Source organism: Haliotis cracherodii, unplaced genomic scaffold, assembly GCF_022045235.1.
Source record: "Haliotis cracherodii isolate W230 unplaced genomic scaffold, xgHalCrac1.p SCAF_6, whole genome shotgun sequence".
Classification (NCBI taxonomy): Eukaryota; Metazoa; Mollusca; class Gastropoda; order Lepetellida; family Haliotidae; genus Haliotis; species Haliotis cracherodii.
In genome coordinates, this window is record NW_027266319.1 from 54,066,305 (window position 1) to 54,077,627 (window position 11,323).

At 41.1% G+C, this 11,323-nt stretch overlaps 1 protein-coding gene across 1 annotated transcript in view; it reads right to left on the minus strand.

Moving 5' to 3' along the window:
* The window catches only part of LOC139445773 (uncharacterized), a 43,406-nt gene extending 35,368 nt beyond the window's left edge, over positions 1-8,038 (minus strand). The window contains exon 1 of the mRNA XM_071226985.1: positions 7,898-8,038. The gene's annotated coding sequence lies outside the window, so the exon portion shown is untranslated. The remainder of the gene's footprint in view (positions 1-7,897) is intronic.
* Between the last annotated feature and the right edge of the window lie 3,285 nt (positions 8,039-11,323).

Sequence of the window (11,323 nt, forward strand, 5' to 3'; positions counted from 1 at the left end):
TATTTAGGGTGTGTAAGAACAAGATTACTGCATCGTGACTGTCATATACCATTTAGCTTACATCTCGTTGTTTTAAAACCTAATTCGCTGGCTAAATACGTTTGGAAATACACATAAGATGAATTGTATCTGACAGGAATCTCTATGTATTATTGTGTATGATGTTATACATTTCCCCATCTTGTGTCCGTATCATCATCAACTTACAAATAGTCATGGCAACGCGATTCAGTGGGACTGACTTTAAATGGTTTACTTACAAGTTATACCAATTGATGAATTAGTCAGTAAGATTATTTGAAAGCCATACCAATCGATCATAGTTGGATCATCAGATTATCGTGTCGCTTACACGTGTTTAGCGTTACAAATAGCTGTCTGTTCACTACTGTTCATTGTGTCTGTAATTGATCTAGCTTTTTACCAATGTAACTGTTAGCTTATCATCTATATTTCCGGGTATTCCTATTAAACATAGTGTCTACCAGATTCATTTCATAATTCTATTTTCGCAATTCTTAGCCTATCTCTAAAGATAATTATTTCATTTGGCATCCGTTTTATAAGACGTAATGTTTGATATAGGTCTTTGTTAAAATATACTGTTTTAGAAAATATTCTTTTTCTTCAAAGGTTTGACCCACCCAACCTACCCCCAACCAAAAAACAAAACAAAACCAACAAGAAAAACAACCCAATTAATTGAAATAAATAAGTACATAAAATAAAAAATACATAAAATAAATAAAAAAATAAAACAGTAATATATATCGATCACTGGATACACTTGATGTTTAAATAACTTGTGATGTGATGTTGATAATAGATATGTCTCCTTCTTTCAGAGATTCAAATTGTGGGTTTTGAAGCACTGACTGAAAAAATATAGTGTATCAAATTCAAATGAGGATTGTTGTACCATTAAATTGTTATAATACATGTTGGTCACCTGATTCCCTTTTAGAATGCACTGACATAGGCATGTAGGGTTAGGACTTTTTACTACTGAACTGCCAAAAGAGTTGACAACATTCTTTTAATTACGAAATTATGCACGTTTCTCACGGCGCTAATTATGAGTGAGTGATTGAGTTGGGTTTAACGCCGCTTTTAACAGTATTCCAGTGAAATCGCGGCGTGTCAGCTTAATGTTGGAGGAAAGCCCGAAGTGATGCAGATCTCGGAAGTTTACCACTTCGGTGAAACCCACGAGCAGGGGTATGGTGCTGACAAACCTAGAAACATAATCGGGGCAAACCGGGATTCAAACCCACAATCATAGGTGGCACAGCGAATCGCGGCGCCTTAGACGACTGGGCCACCCATGCCCCCGCGCTAATTATGAAAATATTTAAGCTTTTGTAATATTTTGACTAAGGACCTATTTATTCACCCTTTTAATCACTCAATGCAAAAACAATGTGGGCTCCCACCTTTTCTAATCTACCTGTAATCAAGCCAGCTTATGGAAATCCAGGTTAAACTTTGCGCAAAAAAGGACAACGATATTTTAAAGATGTTTAGGCATATCACGTGCATATTTTTTGCAAATCATCATAGGCTAACGCTTAACATTTTGAAATGTTTTATCCCAGACTTCAAAGGAAATGAGTTAGCAAATTTTCTCAAATCACCTTTTAAGTCCAATATAAGCTAAAAATGCGGTAAAGCTGAAACACAAATGGGGAAAATGTCAAGCTGGCGAGTCAGCGAAACCACGTGTTTCTGATACATTCCACAATGACATGGCGATTTCTGGCCACAGGTCAGTGTTTGTCAACACATGGTGGTGCAACAGCATCTCCATCCCGTCCTCATCCTCCGACTGCGACAGCGTGTACGGGGTGAAGGTCGCGTCAGCGTCAGGAATGTTACACTCCAGTGATTGTCGCAGACTGCATGCAGAGTCTACACTAGGCACAAGTCCTTTTATTCTTGGCAATTTAAAACATCCAAATGTCCTGTTTTCACATGTTTTATTTTTTTTCTGGTTTCCGGTGTGAGCAGGTGAGATTTCGGAACTGGATTTTGGTGGTGATTGAGTGAGTTTAGTTTAACGCGGCTTTGAACATTATCTGAGATGTACCACAGCGTGTCAGCTGAATGTGGTGTGGGTCTTATAATTAGACGTGTATCCCTTGATGAAACCCACGACAAGCCAGGGAACATGATCAGGGCGAATCTATCGAACTTACGATCAGCGGATCCTGGTGTGGCTGAGGTGGGTAACTCTGCGCAGTGAAACGTGTGCCATTGGACCTTACCTCGATTAACATCATCCCCCACAGACAAATTTCATAATCTAACATTGAAATCCTGCTTACAGAAAGGTACATTCATTTGAAACGAAATGAGGCTCCATCTTTTTCAGGTTTGAAAACCAAAAACAATTTCTTGACAACGAATCAATGACCATCAGTGGTATTCTGCACCAATACACAACTCGGCTGCCCGTACACACACGGATAAAGTCATCAAACCAGTGGTTGATAGTATGAACAACGCACACGCAAGCTGCCGAGCCCGAGGACCCGATAAAATTAAGTCGGCTTATGCGACAAGCAATAGGGTGCTTGGGGAGGTGGTTGGTCTGTATATGTCTGCACTGATAACTAATCACTGTCCAGTGTGAAAAATACTTGCATCGTATGAGGTTTGGGTGGCCCAGTCTTCTACGCCGCCGCAATTCGATGTGAAGAGTTGCGTCCCTTATGTGTGCCAGAAACCTATGATAATGGGTTCGAATCCTAGATTCGCCTTGTTAATGTTTCTTGGTTTGTTATGACCACACCAGTGTTTGGGCTTCAGGAACTTGGACAACCTTCCACATCAAGTTGACACATACCGTCATATAACTGACATACCGTGAAGTGGCGTTAAACCAAAGTCTCTCTCATTTGGAAAGAACAATTCGTTATTGGAATGAAAAAGTTCAAAATCCTATCTTCAAAAACTAGGGCTTTAGCAATAGTTCTATTTCCGAAAAAGAGTTTTCTTTAACAGGAAAAGAGTTTAATTTTCTTTAATACCAAACGTATACTGACATCTTAAGTCCGTGCGTACGCTTGACCTCTGACGTCTTGTATCTATCTCTCACAGAAACCAGAGGGTTCTTTCTACATGCCTACCGTACTGGCCAAACAATACCGTCAGCACAGCCAAACATGCTCTAAGCAGAGACAGGAAGAGTTGTTTAAACGCTTAGCAGTTGTAGCGAGGGAGAGCGCCGCAAACCGGTGTATGTTGACATGCGCATTGCTGGAAAATTCCTGGTCTACTACGCTTAGAGATGTTGGGGTTATTTTACAGTGTTATGGTCAGCTTGGTGTATTCCACACTACATTGCGTCCTATCTAACCCCAATCTAACCTCGCCCCGGCGTTGAAGCGTATTGGTTTTGGGCTGTGTCATGGTTTAGCTAGGTGTCGTGGCGCATCAAGTCATGTGTTGCCCTTCCGAAGGGGATGTCGCGGTTCCCTACCCCGGCCCATCCACCCTCTTGCTTCAGCCACACCCCTGTAGTCTCACCCCACACACACCTTTCCTCAGTCACATCCCTGTAGCCAGCATCACCCCCATACACCCTTAATATCATCCAGACGCGTCTCTCTACATTTACATCCTTGTAGCCGCACCCCCACAACAACTCTAACCCCACCCCCCCCTCCCCCCACCCTCTACACACACCTCCCGCCTTGCTCACTCACACCCCTGGTTCCCCCTCCCCCCTTTGTACACTCACCCCCACCCCCTCACCCCTCCTCCGCAAACCCCTTCCGACTTGCACTCTAGCCCTGATTGGTGGTGCCCTACCCCCGTCCCGTCCCCCAACCCTTTATTTTGTACGTGCACAATTTCCCAAGTCCAAAACTTAGGTACATTGAATAAGATCAAGTAGCGCAATACATGGATACAAGACATGCCCTACCACTGCAGGAGACCCACCCGCCTTAAAGTATGAAACTTAGACCGCCTCCTTGCTCTAGCGGAAGGTCCGGGGTTCGATCCCCGGCCAGTCATACCAAAAGGCGTTAAAAGATGGTGCTTGTTGTTACCCTATCTCGCGCTCGGCATTAAGGGGCTAAAAGAAGGACTGGTCGGCTTGGAGTATACTGTGTCTGAGTGGGGTATTCATGTTAAACTGCGGCATGGTATCTCAGTGGGCTAGCACTATAAATCGGCATCAGTTCGGACTAGTATAAGCAGCCACACACACACACAAACACACACACACACACACACACACACACACACACACACACACACACACACACACACACACACGTGTAAGCACGTCGTTATATAAGTGCAATAATCTTGGATGCGACGTTAAACCCCATTTCACCTCACCCCACCTTCGAAACGCCCATCAATAACCATAAATCATACCAGACTCTTACAATTCTCATTTCATTTACAATTTCATCTTTAATAAGTATATTTCGGACAAATCATTTAGAACATAAAATTCGGCTTCTCACGCAATGGACAAAGTCGCTGTTCCTACAGTAATTTCGGTTTTGTCCATCTTCCCTTTTCAATCATAACATACGAATAGAGACCATATAATAGATTATATATAATACTATTATAAAGTCTCTGATACGACTAAAAAGTTAAAGACTACCCGATCCTTTCATATAACTAAAGTCATTTGCTAGGACAGATTAACTATAAAAATATAAAAGAATCATTAATTCTTTTAGAAAAGGTTATATGTGATCTTAGTAAATCGTGAGAGGGATATCCTGTATTTTTGTAGGAGGCACGGGTGGCCCAGTCGTCTAAGGCGCCGCGATTCGCTGTGCAGTGTTACGTCCCTAGGGAACACCAGAAATCTGATTGTGGGTTCGAATCCCGGTTCGCCCCGGTTATGTTTCTAGGTTTGTCAGCACCCTACCCGTGCTCGTGGGTTTCACCGAAGTGGTAAACGTCTGAGACCTGCATCACTTCAGGCTTTCTTCTCACATTAAACTGACACGCCGTGATATAAATGGAATACTGCTAAAAAGGGCGTTACACTCCCTCACGCTGTATTTTGTAATGTTAATATTCTTGAGACACATTTCAAATACAGTATATGGATTCTTTCATATAAATAAATACTCAGGTTTCTAGATAGTCTGGCATGTATATGTACATGTATATCGTGGATGGTCTGCTTAAATTCCGATAAAAAGCCAACATACTTTACGATAGATTGTGAAAACCAAACATAGCCACTAATTTGAAACATCAACGCGATCAAAGTGACTCAGCTTTCTTTAGTAGGATGGGTTAATTATTTATTCAACAAGGATTGATAAATAATACAGACATATCTATTTGGATCACACTTTTAAATTTTCTTCCACTATTTACTAATCCGTTAATGATCAGGGGTAATACTCCTAATTCGTCACGTGTAAAAACTGACGGTGTAGAGGCTCAACACATAATATTTTGTTTCATAAATCTAAGGTTAACTCTCTCAATTCCCTTAGCGTCTCTGAATCCACACGTAGTGCAAGGGACAACCGTGCTGCTGCCCACCACGTTGTCAAGCACCAGACGTCCCCCAACCCTTCTCATTAGTGTCATCGTCAGCAGAAGGCTCTTCAACGCGCCGTCTCGTCCCATATGCATGGAAAGCAATTGTGTCGCCTACCTACACATGTCAACAGTATAGCATAGAAAACAATACCGAACAAATATGGGCATGTTATCAAATTAGATTCCCCTCCTGTTATTCCATACCCCCGGACTTGAGAATGTTTAAGGGGATGTTTGAAGGCGCGGGTTCCACACACTACACGACGACAGTGTCAACACAAACGTCAGCATTAACGTTACACATAACGCGCACCGGAGATGGGAGGGGATTTTCAGGAAGCGTTTTCAGAATACTTTGCATTTTCCTATGCAGGGCATACGTCACGGAATACCAGCATATCCGCCAAACTCGTTGGATATGACAGCCTAGCCTCTATAACAAACATCATTTGTTTTGTTTGATGATATGAACAACTTCAGAAATGTTATTACGCTGATGAAAAGGAAATATGTCAATACTAGAAATAGGGAGGAATGGAAATAGCGACCTTGTAGAACACCAGTATAGGAATTATTGTTGGTGTATTCAGACATATATAATCATACACATGGTTGTTATTGTTGGGGAAGCAGGTGTTTATAGAAGGTGGTCATGGTTTATATAGATCAAATGTAAGAGACAGTGAGTCTAGCCGCGTCTGTGGCTGCAGGGTTGACTCAAGGCTCGCCTCTAAAACCATGCGGTTGTAGGTGGACGTATATTTGTCAGTTTGGCAATGAAACTTTTATCCACTTACTCTTTGCCTCAAATATTCTTAGGTTTAAAATACGAGTTGATCACAAGGAGGTTCATACAGCGAGTGAGTTCTGTTTTACGCCGCTTTATTCAATATTCCGGCAATATGGATCACTGTTGGGGACATGAATTGGCTTCATTGTACCCATGTGGGTAATTGAACCCGGATGTGTGACGAACACAATGTGTTTATTGTGGTACCACAATACATGTATATCTGCTGATTTCCTTTAAACCTCCAAAATTAGCGCGTGTATAATTATTTGTCTATATCTCTTTCGTGCATCTAATACCCACGTAAATTATTGAACATTTACAACAAAGATGTTGATATCTGATAGTTTCTATACAGCCGTTATTACTGGTGAAGGAAGGAAATAATGGTCAATTTCTCAAGGATATACACCTCTTGACGTCCTTTTGAAACAATATGTGTAAATGAGCATTCGATTGAAAATGTTCCCGTGAATTTTCAGGTGAACACGTGACCTGCTTTTTCATGTGTTTGTGACGGGTGCCACCGTTGGGACAGGATACACTCACCTTTTCGAGAACACCTGGTATCGTCACTATTTAATAGTGATTCATAAACACGTGCTTATAATAGAGTCAGAATTGTACAAGTGATTTCTGATCTTATGGTTATGAAAATGGTTTTGTCGCTTATATTTTTATATGATGCAGAATCATAGACAAGATCATTAATACAAAAATAGTTAACCATTTAAAAAACCTTTGAGTCTACAAGCCCGAACGGGGCTCTTAACATCATTTTCATTATATTTCATTAGTATATGGACTACGTGTACCTGTATTTTGAGTAGATGGACTTCGGACCAGTGGCTAAATCCGGTTGAGACATTACTAAAGGTGCTAATAATTTTGTTATAAATAAACATAGATGGACACTACAGAGATATAATTTGACACATCTTTGAAAAGGGATATGTTACTGGGTAACCTATTGAATCAAAGTAACGTCAAATGAAGTATTCCGCCCCAAAAGCCCCAATGTACTTGTGTGAAAAGAGGGCCGACAGGTGAACGACAGCGTTGTTTTTAAATAGTCAGGGAGCAGGTCTTTCACCCATTTCGATTTTGTCTTGTGCCTTTATAAGGCATTTTATGAAAACATATGCAACGAAGATGGATGCAACAAAATAAAAATCTAAGCTATAAACATTGTGAATTTTCTTTAAAAACACTGTTATATTTGAAAGTTTTGTAGTTTTAACATTTTTATGAATAGGGTTTTATTTCTAGGAAGAAAATGAATTTGTAATGTAATAATACCTTTGTTGATGTCAGAAAATATTATTTTCTGTATTGTGCTATCGTTTCTAATTTACATTGACAGGATCATGATCACTTCACCAAGGATTTAACACAAGAAGACTAAGTCGAATTTACATACTTGTAAATGTTTGGATACTTTGATAATTTACAAAGTCTCATACAAAATTGTGTAACCAGTGATTGACTAAGCTTTGAAATAACTCGCAAACAATCTGAAATATAAAATTCAAATGGCTGCCAATTAAAGGTTCATGGTAAGATTAGTTAGCTTACCTTCTAGGGGAGGAAAGGGTTCAACACCACCGTCCAAGCAGTGTCCTGTCTGTGTACGACGCACCTTGTGTTAGACACCCAGGTTCCGGGTAGAGAAACACACTATCCCACCTGGACCAATGGCAAGTCCTATACCTTCAGTGGTTCTTCCACAACTGGTGGGCTCGACCCAACCCGAGCTCAGCTCCACGTCTGACGTAACAGTGCACACGGTGGCTGGATAAGCTAATGAAATTGTTCCACCAGTGCCAACCTGCCTTGACGCACACAGGTGAATTTAAAAAAAAGATTGGGGATCACTCCAGTATTTCTTTATCGATAGTTTTGGCGTTAAATCTCACTCCAATGACATGACACATCAATATATTCAACGTTATTTTGTTTCGCCTTGGGAATGTTTCAGAGTAGCAGACGACACTGTCCGCTGGAAGTTTCCAGATCTGAATCCGGCGTTTTAGCAGACGATCTAAATATCTGCTTCTGTGTAAGTCCTACTCATTTGACCATGTCGCCACAATGTAACAACGATCCGCAGTCTATCCAATACAGTCGAAGCATCTGTTTCTCCGAGCGAGCAGACGACGTTCACCTACGACGTCGGTCAGTGATCGTCTGCTGAACCTGGCGACGGACGTGCAGTATGAAGCCAGCCCTCTAACTGGTAAACACACGCAGGGACGGTTGACACTTTTTCTATTTTTACTTTCCCCTTCCATCTTACCTGGATATGACCAGTGGGCCTCACACCTGTAACGCTGTGGTCACGTGATCCCCTCTCTTTTTTCCCCGCCCGGTGGCGCTATTTACTCTCGTCGTCTGCTGTTTGATCGCGAGTTTTTAGTGTTATTTGGAAGATTTCGTGTCAAACAGACAAGAACCGTTACGATACCGCGGCCACTTACGGACAAATATGCGGAGAAAGAAATTAACAGCGAAAGTATTTGAGCAGAAAACTTGCAACTCTGGCTCAGTTCATAAACAAACGGTTGCGAAAACAATAGAAGCATTGATATCACCAGGACTCTTCTCTCGCCATGCAAGCCAAGGTCACGAATAAACTGGACTCGGTTGTCTTCCGCATACACAGAGACCAGGGGGACTCCCCTTGCCCCTACCCCTTCACTGTCAATATCTAAAATCGAAAAGTCGGTCCTAATTAGACTGTGGTTTTGTTTAAAAGAGAACGTTTCAATAAACCGAATTTGGCTCAAGCAATTTGTGAAAAGGAAATGGCACTTGTTTATAAATTCCCATATTTCTATTGAAAGATCTCTAAGGAAACGTGTTTTTCCCCAAAGTAACATCCTTCTTGAAAACAGACGAATATTTTCATTGTAGGGTGGGACCCCAGACACCGGAATTGGAATTGGCGGTCTGTAGCAGAGCTGATCAACTGTTAAGACACAATATTTCGAAATGTAGTCAGGTCGTTAACTTAACGTTTCCCCTTTCCAGTGCTATTCCAATACAGCCAAAATAATGTTCACAAACTAAAGATGACCGCCTCCGTGGAGTAGTGGACAGAACGGAAGGTCCGTGGTTCGATTCCCGGTCCCGTAATACCAAAAGACGTTAACGATAATACTTGTTGTTACCCTGCCTGGCGCTCGGCTGCATTAAGTGGATAAACAAGGGCTGGTCGTCATGAAGTCATTAATCTGTGTCTGAGTGGGGTATCCCTGTATCCCTGTTAAAACTGCGGCATGGTATCTCAGTAGGCCAGCATCCTAAGACAATAAAAGTAACACCCCCCCCCCCCCCCCCCCCCCCCCCCCTACAAAATTTGGAACGTGAGGTTAAATCCCATTTCATCTCATCTCCCACAAAATATAACTGTATTTGGTGTAGTATACGTTGTGTGAAATTTGGAATGTATTAGATTATACGTAGAACACTGAGTAGGTATTGATTAGTAAAATGAATTAATAATGTTCTCAGGAAACCTTGTTTCTGTTTTATTTGTTTATTTTTCCGAACATGTTCCAACAGTGCCGTATCGGATGGATATACCATAACATCTAAAATAAATAATTAATCGATGGAATTACATCAGTTTAGGGGCCATGTACATTTTTGAAATTTCAAAATAAAAAACAAAAACAACTTTAAATGCCCTTCAACAACTAATGTCATCTTCTGCATCCAATGCCCAAACCCAGCCCAATTCACTCACTATTAACATTACTTCTTATGCAGGTCTTGTTTAATTATCACTACTGTGACCAACAGGAACAGGAGAGTGAGTGAGTGAGCGATATTTTGTTTTACGCCGTATCAGCAAGTTTGACGGAGAGATTACGAGGCTTGGGTTGTGAAAGAGTTGTGACGCCCCTAGCAGCAACACTCCAGCCATATCACTTCACACACTGTACCCCCATGTGTTGGTAGCGACTGGTTGCAGGCTTCAGGGGTATATAAACTGCCCATCAAATGAACGTATACATCCATGATTCAGGGTGGCGAACAATAAAACAAATAAGAAATGGTCATTCGATGTTGAGCTATTTGATACGGGTATCATAGTTACGTTTGGGACTTTGCAGTGTTTTGGCGACTGTTTTCAGCCTAGTAACGTTTTGATAACGGTTGTAATGTTTTGATCAAATCAATTTCCATGTGTACACTTTCATTTGTCTCATCATCACAGTATATATCAGTGGACTTAAAACTAAATTTCAATGACCAATTTCGAAATCGTGCCAGTTCCAATTCAGATACCTTTGAAAATCAAAACTGGTTCAGTGTTTGAATCAAAGGATTATCCTGGTGACAGATTCAGAAATTACAATTCCTAAAATGGAAGAAATATTATAGAGAATTTCAGAAAAGAATGACCCTTAATCATCCCTCTTCCAACAATTGGTGTTTCTGTAAGAGATCAACGTCACAAATCAAGTTCTATTCGCACTTGTTTTTTTAGTTGTTTTTTAATCAACCGTGTAAACCACACCGTTTGATCCCGAAGGTACCAAGTTCAACTAAACCTGTTCAAATGATCCAAATTGTCAGATTCAAGGCCATACTCAACTGACATGCCATTGTGTATACCGAGTCTTTACAAAGTGAGGTACCCTTGGTCCTGGCAGCTCCGCCGTCACTGGTGACGTGCATTGCTGCACTCAATATGTAATATGTGTATGTTTCACCGTTGGTTTCAAGGTCGACCGGCGCCATGAATCACCTGTATGTTTAGGCGAGTCTGGGCGACCACAGGGGCAGGACTTAATTCTCGGCCTTCCGCAAGGTCATGACTGACTATACATAGCACTGTCCACACGGTTTGAAAAACTACAGTACCGGTCAAATGTAAGTACACGAACATGATTCTCAGTGTGTTTGTACACTGTTTCAGTTTAACTCTTTTTTTTTGTTATGTTGGATATGGCGAATATAAGCTTTGTTATATATTTAATGAAGAAATCCGAT